Source organism: Dreissena polymorpha, chromosome 9 (genome assembly GCF_020536995.1).
Source record: "Dreissena polymorpha isolate Duluth1 chromosome 9, UMN_Dpol_1.0, whole genome shotgun sequence".
Classification (NCBI taxonomy): domain Eukaryota; kingdom Metazoa; phylum Mollusca; class Bivalvia; order Myida; family Dreissenidae; genus Dreissena; species Dreissena polymorpha.
The window spans coordinates 87799548-87813833 of record NC_068363.1 but is presented as its reverse complement, the minus strand read 5'-3'; the positions used below and the strand labels follow the sequence as shown (position 1 = coordinate 87813833).

The 14286-nt window shown below is 35.2% G+C and overlaps 1 pseudogene; it reads right to left on the bottom strand.

Moving 5' to 3' along the window:
- LOC127846242 (C-Maf-inducing protein-like) overlaps window positions 1-14286 on the bottom strand; it is a 286356-nt pseudogene that overhangs the window by 239946 nt on the left and 32124 nt on the right.

The following is a 14286-nucleotide window of genomic DNA, read 5'->3' as shown; positions in this document are numbered from 1 at the left end:
ATCAATCTACCCATGAAGTTTCATGATCCTAGACGTATGCGTTCTTGAGTTATCATCCGGAAACCATTTTACTATTTCGGGTCACCGTGACCTTGACCTTTGACCTAGTGACCTCAAAATCAATAGGGGTCATCTGCAAGTCATGATCAATCTACCCATGAAGTTTCATGATCCTAGGCATATGCGGTCTTCAGTTATCATTCAAAAACCATTTTACTATTTCTGGTCACCGTGACCTTGACCTTTGACCTAGTTACCTCAAAATCATTAGGGGTCATCTGCGAGTCATGATCAATGTACCTATGAAGTTTCATGATCCTTGGCCCAAGCGTTCTTGAGTTATCGTCTGACAACCACCTGGTGGACGGACCGGCAGACCGACCGACATGAGCAAAGCAATATACCCCCTCTTCTTCGAAGGGGGGCATAACAAAAACTTTGATTCTTATCTTATGTCAGACATGTCCTAAATTGAAAAACAGTTGAAAGCATTTCATAACTTTTTCTTGTTGAACAATTATTTAGTGTCTTTTGTCTGGATTAATAATCTCACCATCAAAAGCGCATGTAAGGAATAACTACGGAAAGTGTTCGAAGCATGACATAGATCAGCTTCCCAAAGCCAATCCCTTGTTCGCTTTTGGATATTGTTGCGGGAAATTCACAAGGAATATATTATCACACGAAAAAATAAAAACAAGCATTTTGTATCTCATTAAATCTTTGTGCCCAGACCACATCTAATGTTGAACTTTTGGCTATTGCTATAAGGAGCACTGATTTGTAATGGAATAAACTTTATTTTACGAAATATTGGTTGATGTTGAGTATTTATGTGGCTTCAACAAGCATTATGTTTTCAGTACATTTTTATCATCATCATCTTAATTTGTTAAATTGTAATAAAATAAACATAAATTCATAGCCTTTATTATTACTTTATTTTTTTAATTTCATTTATGGCATTGTATTTTGATGTCACTTTAAGATTAAGAAATAAAATAAAATTGATAATAATAAATCAATTATAATTTTCCACTGTGTGCATCAATTTTTAATCAGAAATGTTGAATAATTTGATTTTGATTTTCCGTCTGATTTTTTTCTCTCCAGAATTAAGCATTTGAAGAAATCAGATCAAAGGAAAACATCAAAGCTATTGCAATCAGGGACAAGTTAATCCTGACCATATCTTGCCAATGTAAATGATTCTCATATATGGACTGAAAATACTGTCATAAATAAGGTGAAAATGAATGCCAGCATATTGCTAAGAAACACAGTGTTGTTAGCATGGTATAATGAAACAACAGCAGGAATTTACCCTTTCCCACTCGGAAGCAAAGTGAAAATGGCTATGTGCAAACAGCATAAAATCAGAACAGCCTGCGAGTAACTCGCAGTCTGTTCAGGTTTTATTCTGTTTGCTGCTCATCAGTATCTTAGGAATGGAAATGAAGTCTTTAAAATTTAAATTTAGTAAGAAAGATAAGATGCATATGTCCATATATGACATTGATATATCTTAGTGGTAAATAAGATGCATATGTCCATATATGACATTGATATATCTTAGTGGTAAATAAGATGCATATGTCCATATATGACATTGATATATCTTAGTGGTAAAGGGTTCAATAAGATGCATATGTCCATATATGACATTGATATATCTTAGTGGTAAAGGGTTAAATAAGATGCATATGTCCATATATGACATTGATATATCTTAGTGGTAAAGGGTAAAATAAGATGCATATGTCCATATATGACGTTGATATATCTTAGTGGTAAAGGGTTAAATAAGATGCATATGACGTTGATATATCTTAGTGGTAAAGGGTTCAATAAGATGCATATGTCCATATATGACGTTGATATATCTTAGTGGTAAAGGGTTCAATAAGATGCATATGTCCATATAAGACGTTGATATATCTTAGTGGTAAAGGGTTCAATAAGATGCATATGTCCATATATGACGTTGATATATCTTAGTGGTAAAGGGTTCAATAAGATGCATATGTCCATATATGACGTTGATATATCTTAGTGGTAAAGGGTTAAATAAGATGCATATGTCCATATATGACGTTGATATATCTTAGTGGTTAAGGGTTAAATAAGATGCATATGTCCATATATGACATTGATATATCTTAGTGGTAAAGGGTTAAATAAGATGCATATGTCCATATATGACGTTGATATATCTTAGTGGTAAAGGGTTAAATAAGATGCATATGTCCATATATGACGTTGATATATCTTAGAGCCATGCTCTGATAATACAAGGTTTATTTTTCGTATAAAAGAATAGTCATTTTAGCCAAGATCCAGTTTAGGCGGAAAGATTCGTCCCTGATTAGCCTGTGTAGACTGCACAGGCTTACATGAGAAGACCCTTAACCCACATGCATTAAGCCCCGTTTTTGCAGAGAAGTGCTAATTTGAATGTGATAAAACAACTGCTTATTAGAATGTAATAACATTAAGTACTCTCTATTTAAAAAACTAATTCAATGTATATGGACAAGTCTATGTACCAACACTTAAGAAGCAATCTGAACAAGAATATAATTTCCTTTTAAAATCATCCTATTTGGTCTCGGTGACTAAGCTGTTAATATGAGTATCCCCAGAAAGATACTCAGGAATTAATTCAATGCATATGGACAAGTCTATGTACCAACACTAGAAGCAATCTGAATAAGAATATAATTTCCTTTTAAAATCATCCTATTTGGTCTCGGTGACTAAGCTGTTAATATGAGTATCCCCAGAAAGATCCAACTTGGACCCTTCAGACAAACTCATTATGTTGCTATTCTAACACATTAGACTAACATTTAAAGAAGATATTAACCTTATGTATTTCTCTTTCGCTGCATTTGAATTGAGACACAGCAGAAATTCCATATACATTAAACATACTTTTATGATCATATATTGGCCCTTAAACTTTATAAAACACCCTGGAGAACATGGTAAATAATGACATTTAGGCATTTCAACTAGTACTGCATCAATTGCAATAAAGATGTACACAAAATGCTTTATTTTACAACGCCAGAAAGTGCAACAAAAAACATGTGTCACCTACATATATTTGTTTCTGTCATGAAAACAGAAACATTGTGTATTTGCATCATTTGTATCGGACCTTAGTCCCCAGCTGACAGTTTTTTTCATCAATCAATTAATGAATCAATGCATCTGAGACCCTGTCAGCATGGCACACATTAACCGACAACATGCTCCAGCGTAGGACGACATGTATCAGCGTAGGACAGAGAGTTCGCCCATATTGTTCTCATAAAACAATATGACTGTGTATCCCATTGTTATAAATAAAACTGGGGAGACAGGTTAATCACCCTGCATTTTAACAAATCTATTGAACAACAAACAACACAGAGCTTCATTTAGCAGCTTATGTGAAGGTATTGTGCCAAATGCCAATAAACTATTGACTGGGCAACTGAAACTATGCGGATATTAATGTATTTCAACAAAATAGTCGTAAATAATACATGAATTATACAACTTTGCCAACAAATCAACAGGAAAGAAATATTACCAACCACTAGTGTTTTGTTTAGGGCATAGAAAACGTGAGATTGATACAAGGCAAATGCAATGGAATCCTTGAAATATATACCAATATGAAATATATAGTATCTCCACTGCAATATGCGTGGAGCTTAAACCTTTGACCTCTGTAGTGGCGAGAAACATTTATAGTATTTAGAACTTAAAATATCTAATATATGTAATAGATGTTAAAACAAGAGCTGTGTTTGTGAAACACAATGCCCTCTACTGCACTTTGAAACTAAATATTTAACCTTTGACCTTGAAGGATAACCTTGACCATTCACCACTCATACTGTGCAGCTTCATGAGATACATGTGCATGCCAAATATCAAGTTGCTATCTTGAATATTGCAAAAGTTATGACCAAGCTTAAAGTTTTGGGACAAACACACACATACAATAAAAGACACACAAATACAATGACAGACAGGTCAAAAACAATATACCCCTGATCAATCGATCTGGAGGCATAAAAATAATTTCTTACTGTTTAACTTATAAACTGCATTTATTGGTGAGGTGTCTTCACTCAGTTTTAACTTTTGTACCATAACTTACCTTACTTATCTGACCTAAATCTTGAGTTGGTATACTTGTATTGATAATTTATTAAGTTTTGTCCCAAGTAGAAACTAAGGAATTTTAATGCAAAAAAGTGTATGTGATATAAAATTGCAAAAAAATCTAATAAAAAAAGTCTGATGAACCTATGTTTGTATTTCAGTTTGTACATGTATTCATGGTTGAAGAAAATAAAACCAAAACTGATGTCAACACCCAAAGTAAACAAAATATACTTTAAACAACAGTGCTGAATTAAGATCACCGTGGTGTAGTGGATATGGTGTCCGCCTAGCGATCGGGAGGTCACGGGTTCGATCCCCACTGTGGGAGGGTTCTTTAGATCTCCCCCATAGACACCACGGAAACGGACTTGAGAGCGTTTCATATAAGTGTTCCCCAAAATATATTATCAATAAAAATGTATTTTCCTTTTTGCATTCTTCTAATAAAAAAAAATTGAAAACAAGCAAAAGTTGTTCATGAAAAAGTATTGTTAAGTTGGGCTTTTCAAAAATAAAGTAGGGAAAAGAATGACCACAATAAAAAGAAAGCAAACGAAGGACAAAGGGAAAGTGTGCCCGTTTGAAAGCATGTGCATATACCCCATATGGCCACGTATCCATGTACCAAATGCCATCAACCCAACAGCAGTACTTTTGAATTATCGCAGGATCCAGATTTAGTTTTCTATTATTTCAGTAACCATAGCAACAGCATTTGTCTGAAGAGGAAATGAAATAATGTGCATATTCTTGCTACGGTCTTCTATCCACAAATCAAGTTTCATCAACCGAGCACAAGTACTTTTTGAGTTATTGTAGGATCCTGATTTTGACTTATACTAAGTTATACACAGACAGACTGGAATTTTTAAACAAGAGCACAGCATAACGGGTGCCAACGCTCGGCTGCAGGTGCATTTGAGGTCACAGTGACCTTGACCTTTGACCTCGTGACCAAAAAATGGGTGTGGCATGTAGAACTCATCAAGGTGCAGCTACATATGAAGTTTCAAAGTTGTAGGTGGAAGCACTTTGATTTTAGAGCCAATGTTCAAAACCTTGACAAAATGTTAAGGTTTTAGCACGACGCGGACGGCTGGCTATGACAATACCTCAGGTTTTCTCTGAAAACAACCGAGCTAAAAATAGTCCCCACCACTTACAATGGTAGGGGACTGTTAACCTGAGAGAAAGCAAAAAGGACAGATAGAAAACATTCCTCCAGTATTATATACCCTCTTCACAACTTTGTTGACAAAAGATAGAAATGCAGATGAATTATAATGACTGTCTAAAGGGCACTTCTGAACAATTATCGATTAATTACCTTCCACTGTATGGAGTAGAGCCACTGGTCTCGCAGATGTGAATTATTGGCCTGCAAAACAGAATTCAGTGACAGTTATTTGTCATAGACAATCACTAAATTATTGGCCTGCAAAACAAAATTCAGTCGCAGTTATTTGCCATAGACAATTACTAAATTATTGGCCTGCAACTGAATTTAGTGGCATTTATTTATCATAGACAATGACTGCATTATTGGTCGCAAATCAGAATTCAGTCGCAGTTATTTATCATAGACGATGACTGCATTATTGGCCTGCAAATGAATTTAGTGGCATTTATTTATCATAGACGATGACTGCATTATTGGCCTGCAAATGAATTTAGTGGCATTTATTTATCATAGACGATGACTGCATTATTGGCCTGCAAATGAATTTAGTGGCATTTATTTATCATAGACAATAACTGAATTATTGACCTGCAAAACAGAATTTAACTGTTGCATTTATTTATCAAAGACAATGACTAAATTGTTGGCTTGCAAAACAGAATTTTGTGGCATTTATTTATCATAGACATGACTGCATTATTGGCTTGCAAAACAGAATTTTGTGGCATTTATTTATCAAAGACATGACTGCATTATTGGCTTGCAAAACATAATTTAGTGCATTTATTTATCATAAACAATGACTAAATTATTGCCCTGAAAAACAGAATTTTGTTGCATTTATTTATCATAAACAATGACTAAATTATTGGCCTGAAAAACAGAATTTAGTGGCATTTATTCATCATAGACAATGACTGAATTATATCCTGCAACACAGAATTCAGTGGCATCTATTTATCCTTAGCAATGACGACAATATTAATTAACAGATATTCTATAGTGTGAACATTGCCAAATGCATTTTAATTAACAGGTATTCTATGGCATGAATAAGGAAGACATATCAATTAACAATGGTCCAAAGAGTGTGTGGTGTGGTGTGAAAACCACCCCTGTCTTAGCATCAGCTAATTAACGACTACTAGCCAGTTTCTGACTGTATAATGAGGTTGTTGCTATTTGTTTGAATAATCTTTTTATTTTATTTTAGAAGCACTCAACAGATCGATTATTCAGGGCAGCAGATAAAGCTCGTTTTATAGTTTTAAAGCAAATTATACGATTTGGTCAAATATTTATTAATTTATATAAAATGTGTAAAAAACTTATACAACATATTTTTCAATATAAATTAAAACAAGGGACAAAATTGTCACAAAACCAGGTTTTCATTGTGAAAAAAAAATCTGATAAAGGAAGAAAACTCAAACTGAACTTTTGAAATGAACAAACAAAATAAACCCCCTTTGTAAGTTTGTTTTAAAAAAAATCTATTTTTAGTCGTGGCTACCTTGACATTGAAGATATTGACGTGATTCTTTCGTGCGACACACCGTCCCATGATGGTGAACAAATGTGCCAAATGATTTTAAAATCTCACAATGAATGACATAGTTATGGCCAGGACATGCTCATTTATGGCCATTTTTGACCTTTGAACTCAAATTGTGAACTTGACCTTGGAGATATCGACGTAATTATTTCGCGCGACACACCGTCCAATGATGGTGAACAAATGTGCCAAATGATTTTAAAATCTGACAATGAACGACATAGTTATGGCCCGGACAAGCTTGTTCCGCCCGCCCGCCAGCCCGCCAGCCAGCCCGCCAGCCAGCCAGCCAGCCAGCCAGCCCGCCCGCATTCGCCAATCTAATAACCAGTTTTTTCCTTCGGAAAACCTGGTTAATAAAAGTTAAGAAGACCATGAGTCGAAAAATGCAAAATTATAAGCCAGATATTTAATTCTGAAATCGAAAATGTCTGTACAGTCGAATTTGCCAGCATGTAAATCATGCATGTACAATGTGACAGTTATTGTAGGAAAATATGTACAAAATATCTTCGTCACAATCGGCTTGGGGCGCTCATTTGTTTTTGCTGCATTTTATGAAATTCTTCTTCAATGTATAATTTTTATTGCCTATTTTGTGTTATTGTAACATATTTTATCAATATTTTTCCATTTAACACATATAAAAAATCGTAAAATCTCGCTTTAACAATTTGTATTTGTCAGAAAAGCCAATTGCCATAATAAATTAATCGTACAGCAAAATGATAATTTACATGTAAATAGAAAAACCATTTACATACGATTCTTCGTTGTTTTAGTTGTACCATATCCTTCGTGTATAATTTGAATTAGTATATTTTGACCCTTTGTGTGTCAGTAATGTTTACATGAGTTTATATAGGCACTTGTTCAGGGCCAGTGTCCATATGAAAAGTTACCTTTTGTCGTAAAAAGTTTGGGAAAATGTCTGCTGTTGAACACTGACAGGTTAGGAAACTTTCATAAACAGCGTGCGCGCTTAATATTTTACAATTTGTAACGCAACCTGAATAATTGAGAAAAGACGTTGTGAAGAGAATACTACAGGTTTTATAGCGCAGGTGGTGACAAATTCTGAAATATTCATCTCAGCCCGGCAATTCCCTGTAAAAATTGTGATTTCCACTGGTTTGTCATGATGAAGAGTTTGGCTATGTGAGTGTGCTCTGAGAGTGAACATCAGAAATGTGGTTGAAATTAAATGACTAATCATCACCCTTTTGTCAATATACAATTAATACTTACATTTACAAAACACTATTGACAATGTGAATTTATAATGATGGAATAACAATTGCTGAGAATTACCAATGCCCAAAATAAAGCGCTTATCTAATCCTGAACAAGGGCTGTTTGTAAAATATGCATGCCCCCCATATGGGCTGTCAGTTGTAGTGGCAGCAATTGTGTGATTATGTTTTTTGTCACTGTGACCTTGACCTTTGACCTAGTGACCTGAAAATAAATAGGGGTCATCTGCCAGTCATGATCAATGTACCTATGAAGTTTCATGATCCTAGGTGTAAGCATTCTTGAGTTATCATCCAGAAACCATTTTACTATTTCGAGTCACTGTGACCTTGACCTTTGACCTAGTGACCTGAAAATCAATAGGGGCCATCTGCGAGTCATGATCAATGTGCCTATAAAGTTTAATGATCCTAGGCGTAAACATTCTTGAATTGTCATCCGGAAACCATTTTACTGTTTCGAGTCACTGTGACCATGAACTTTGACCTAGTTACATGAAAATCAATAGGGGTCATCTGCAAGTCATGATCAATGTACCTATGAAGTTTCATGATCCTAGGCGTAAGCATTCTTGAGTTATCATCCGGAAACCATTTTACTGTTTCGAGTCACTGTGACCTTGACCTTTGACCTAGTGACCTGAAAATCAATAGGGGTCATCTGCCAGTCATGATAAATGTACCTATTAAGTTTCATGATCCTAGGCCTAAGCATTCTTGAGTTATCATTCGGAAACTATTTTACTATTTCGAGTCACTGTGACCTTGACCTTTACCCTAGTGACCTGAAAATCAATAGGGGTCATCTGCCAGTCATGATCAATGTACCTATGAAGTTTCATGATCCTAGGCCAAAGCATTCTTGACTTATCATCCGGAAACCATTTTACTATTTCGAGTCACTGAGACCTTGACCTTTGACCTAGTGACCTTAAAATCAAAAGGGGTCATCTGACAGTCATGATCAATGTACCTATGAAGTTTCATGATCCTAGGTCTAAGTGTTCTTGAGTTATCATCCGGAAACCATCTGATGGATGGACGGACGGACCGACAGACCGACATGCAAAACAATTTACCGGCTCTTCTTCGAAGGGGGGCATAAATATATGTAAGTTTTTATTAATTTGTAAAATAACAAATTGAAGAATAGTTTTTAGAAAAAATCTAATTGTTACAAAATGCTTGTAGTGAAAACTAATTGACAAGAAATATATATGTTGCCCTGAACAGTGTTCATTCTGGGCAGAGCCATTGCGGGATTTCCGCATCAAAATATTAATGGGCGCATTCTAAAGAATATCAGTGGGCCAGTCGGGAGGATGCATAATATAATTGGCGCATTAAAAATTATAAGAGTGAGAGATTTAATTATAAAAACCAAAGCGACGGAATCGTATTGCGAATTCTATACACTTGTCTGCTGAGTCGAAATGTACATGGAAAATAACCGTTGCTTGGCTACTGCGGGCGCACTGTGTTGAATCCTGTACTTCCATTGGTTGATAGATGTCACATGTCAGCAAACTGTGTATACGTCATCAGAAAGTGTTGAAAACGTTTGTCAACATATTTTGTTGCGATTTTCAAACGTTTTTAATAAAAAATAAAGTGTTTAAACATGTCAAAGCATAAAGCAGAAAAGGAGAGCAGCAAGGGACGAACTCTCCTACATTTTTTAAAAACAAAAAACCAAGGGAATGTGAAAGGGCTACTGATTAGGAAGGTGGCAAAACAGCAGATGCTTTGGCCGAGTATGCCTACATTGTCTGCTGGTTCAAGCGAACAAATGAAACCTTCGGAAAATGTAGATGATCATAAATTCCAGAAAGGTTGGTTAGAGAAATTTACGTGGTTGTCGTACGATGACACAAATAATTTAATGTTTTGTGACATATGTAACAAGATGTGTTTGTGAAACACAATGTCCCCCTATATGACGTTTGACCTTGAAGGATGACCTTGACCTTGACCCTTCACCACTCAAAATGTGCAGCTCCTTGAGATACACACGCATTTCAAATATAAAATTGCTAGCTTCAATATTGCAGAAGTGACATTACATGAGCAATTTTGACCCATATATTTGACCTTGAAGGATGACCTTGTTCTTGACCTTTCACCACTCAAAATGTGCAGCTCCATGAGATATACATGCATGCCAAATATCAACTTGCTATCTTCAATATTGCAAAAGTATTCATAAAATAAGCGATTTGGGCCACATATATTTGACCTCTGACCTTGAAGGATGACCTTGACCTTTCACCACTCAAAATGTGCAGCTCCATGAGATACACATGCATGCCAAATATCAAGTTGCTATCTTCAATATTGCAAAAGTATTAATAAAATAAGCGATTTGGGCAACATATATTTGACCTTTGACCTTGAAGGATGACCTTGACCTTGACCTTTCACCACTCAAAATGTGCAGCTCCATGAGATACACATGCATGCCAAATATGAAGTTGCTATCTTTAATATTGCAAAAGTACTCATAAAATGAGCGATTTTGGCCACATATATTTGGCCTCTGACCTTAAAGGATGACCTTGACCTTGACCTTTCACCACTCAAAATGTGCAGCTTCTTGAGATACACATGCATGCCAAATATGAAGTTGCTATCTTCAATATAGCAAAAGTTATTGCAAAATGTTAAAGTTGGCGCAAACCAACCAACCAACAGACCAACCAACCGACAGGGCAAAAACAATATGTCCCCCACTACTATAGTGGGGGACATAAAAAGCCTAGTAAAAGTAACATGTTTGTTAACTGCTGTTCGAATTTTCGGACAAGTACTCTGAATAGACATGCAGCTGGTAGTGATCATAAATCCTGCAATCAGGTGGCCCCTACAAAATCTTTAAATGGCCCACTAAATTTATGGCTGATGGGCCATTGGCCCACCAGCAATCTGGCCCAGAATGAACACTGCCTGAATATTATGTATTCTACAGAATAATGCACATAAACAAACTTGATGCTTTACATTTTCCAATGTAAAGTGCTTGATAAACTTATTTAATTAATTAACCAAAAAAAAACCAGATACCCCAAAAAACTCTTTGTGGAACCATTATGATTAAGAATATTCTTCCTGTTTTATTGCTGATGATTTTAGATGTTTTAATGACAAGATCATAAACAAAAAATAATTTACTTTTGTACTTTAATGTAAAAATCATAGTTTTAACAGTACGTGTAATTTAATAAATGTACTACAATATCTTTGCACTTACTTATTTAGTGAAAAATAACATAAATCTTATTATCCTTATTAAATTATCTTACTGTTAAATACTAAGTCTTATTAAAGTATCATACTTTTAACATATAACACACACATTAACCCATTTATGCCTAGCGTCTAGAAAAAAGGCCTTGGCAAACAGCGTAGACCCTGATGAGACGCCGCATGATGCGGCGTCTCATCAGGGTCTGCGCTCATTGCTTAAAGGAATTTCTGTAAAAAATATTCTAAATATAGAAATAAATATACAAGACATCCCTAATTTTGGAAATAAATTGATCCAATTTAGAAGGATGGGAGAGTCCACTAGGCATAAATGGTTAAGTCTTTTACCAATGCTATTGTTGGACATCAATTTTCGTTGATTTCTTGGGTTGACAAATAAACCAACTTAACACAAACTCATCAGAAATTAACTGATGCTTTTTTTTACTAATAAGAAATCCACAACATTATGTATCCAGCAAAGTCATTTATAATCCTTTATCACTTAGATACTTATTTTGACACATTTGTAGTCCCTTTGAAAGATACATTTAATTAAATAAGTTTCTTACTTAATTTAAGTTTTAAAGGCTTCATTTCCAATCCTTAGTTTCTGATGAGCAACAAACAGAATAAAACCTGAACAGACTGCTAGTTACTCGCTGGCTGCTCTGGTTTTATTCTGGTTGCAAAATACATTTTGACTTTGTTTCTTATGGGGAAAAGGGTTAAACCACAAAATTTAATGCCAACAAATGTAAATGATTTTACAATATCAGAAGAATGTCACCAGTCTGCAGACCAACCTGCAGCAGGAGGGATCCATCCTGGATGGAGACACGTATGCAGAATTTCTGCCCTGCATCCCACCTTGAAATGATGTGCACGTCCTCCACGCTTGAGTAGGGTATGAAGGTCTCCATGTAACCCGTAGCCTAAAATGAGTGAAATACACTTGTTAACAAGAAAATTCATTAAATTGATATCCCCTGCCAAATAATTTTTTTATGGATGGGTGCAAATCCCTTTATGTACGATATAATAAAACAAAATGAAGGGTAGGGTAATTGTTCGTATGCAAGGCATGAATTCTCATCATTGATATCTATACCTCCATGAAGTTACATGTTGAAATCATGTATGGTATCATGAGATATAGCCCTGAAATGTTACATCATACAACTTCAAAAAAGGGCGATAACTCTTATTTAAGAAAGTGTAGGGTTAAGGTTATTGTGAATTGCACTTATTTTTATTGAACTCTAGACACCCATAGTTTCATGCTGAAATATTGTATGGTATCTGAGATATAGCCTTGAAAAGTTACATTATACAAAAACAATTAAGGGCAATAACTCTTTTCAAAGAAAGCAAGTATGAAAGCAATGGCTTTGATACTTAAGAAAAAAAGTGGACCTTAACACAAAACTTAACCAAATTTTCAATTATATAAGTATAATAAGGGCACATAATTCCGTCAAAATGCCAGTCAGAGTTACATTACGTTGCCTGCACAGTCCCCTTACGATAGTTAGTAAGTGTTGCAAGTATGAAAGCAAGGAAACAAGATGTGTTTGTGAAACACAATGTCCCCCTATATGACGTTTGACCTTGGAGGATGACCTTGACCCTTCACCACTCCAAAAGGGGAAGCTCCATGAGATACACATGCATTTCAAATATAAAATTGCTAGCTTCAATATTGCAGAAGTGACATTACATGAGCAATTTTGACCCATATATTTGACATTGAAGGATGACCTAGACCTTGACCTTTCACCACTCAAAATGTGCAGCTCCATGAGATACACATGCATGCCAAATATCAAGTTGCATAATCTTCAATATTGCAAAAGTATTCATAAAATTAGCGATTTGGGCCACATATTATATTTGACCTCTGACCTTGAAGGATGACCTTGACCTTTCACCACTCAAAATGTGCAGCTCCATAAGATACACATGCATGCCAAATATCAAGTTGCTATCTTCAATATTGCAAAAGTTATTGCAAATGTTAAAAGTTGGCGCAAACCAACCAACCAACAGACCAACAGACAGGGCAAAAACAATATGTCCCCCACTACTATAGTGGGGGACATAAAAAGTGGACCTAAACACAAAACTTAATCAAATTTTCAATTTTTTAAGTATATAAAGGGCACATAATTCTGTCAAAATGCCAGTCAGAGTTACATAACTTTGCCTGCACAATCCCCATATGATAGTTAGTAAGTGTTGCAAGTATGAAAGCAATAGCTTTGATACTTAAGGAATAAAATGGACCTAAACACAAAACTTAACCAAAATTTTCAATTTTCTAAGTATAAAAAGGGCACATAATTCTGTCAAAATGCAAGCCAGAATTATCTAACTTTGCCTGCCCAGTCCCCTCATGATAGTAAGTAAGTGTTCCAAGTTTGAATGCAATAGCATTGATACTTTATGAGAAAAGTGTACCTAAACGAAAAACTTAACTGGACGCCGACGCCAAGGTGATGACAATAGCTCATTTTTTTTTTTCAAAAAATAGATGAGCTAATGAAGTGCATAATGTCCATATTGCAAGTTTCATGAAAAAATATTAAGAACTTTTAAAGTTATCGCAGGATCCAGAAAACTACCATTTTCAGCAGTTTTTCTAGTCTATTTTTTGCCAAAGCAACCAGAATATTTGACGTAAGAACAAAATGAAATGACGTGCATAATGTCCATATTGCCATCTATCCATATTTCAAGTTTCATGAAAAAATATTAAGAACTTTTAAAGTTATCGCAGGATCCAGAAAAGTGTGACAGACAGACTCACAGACAGACAGACAGACACACAGAGCGCAAACCATAAGTCCCCTCCGGTCAAACCGGTAGGGGACAAAAATGCCTTTCATATT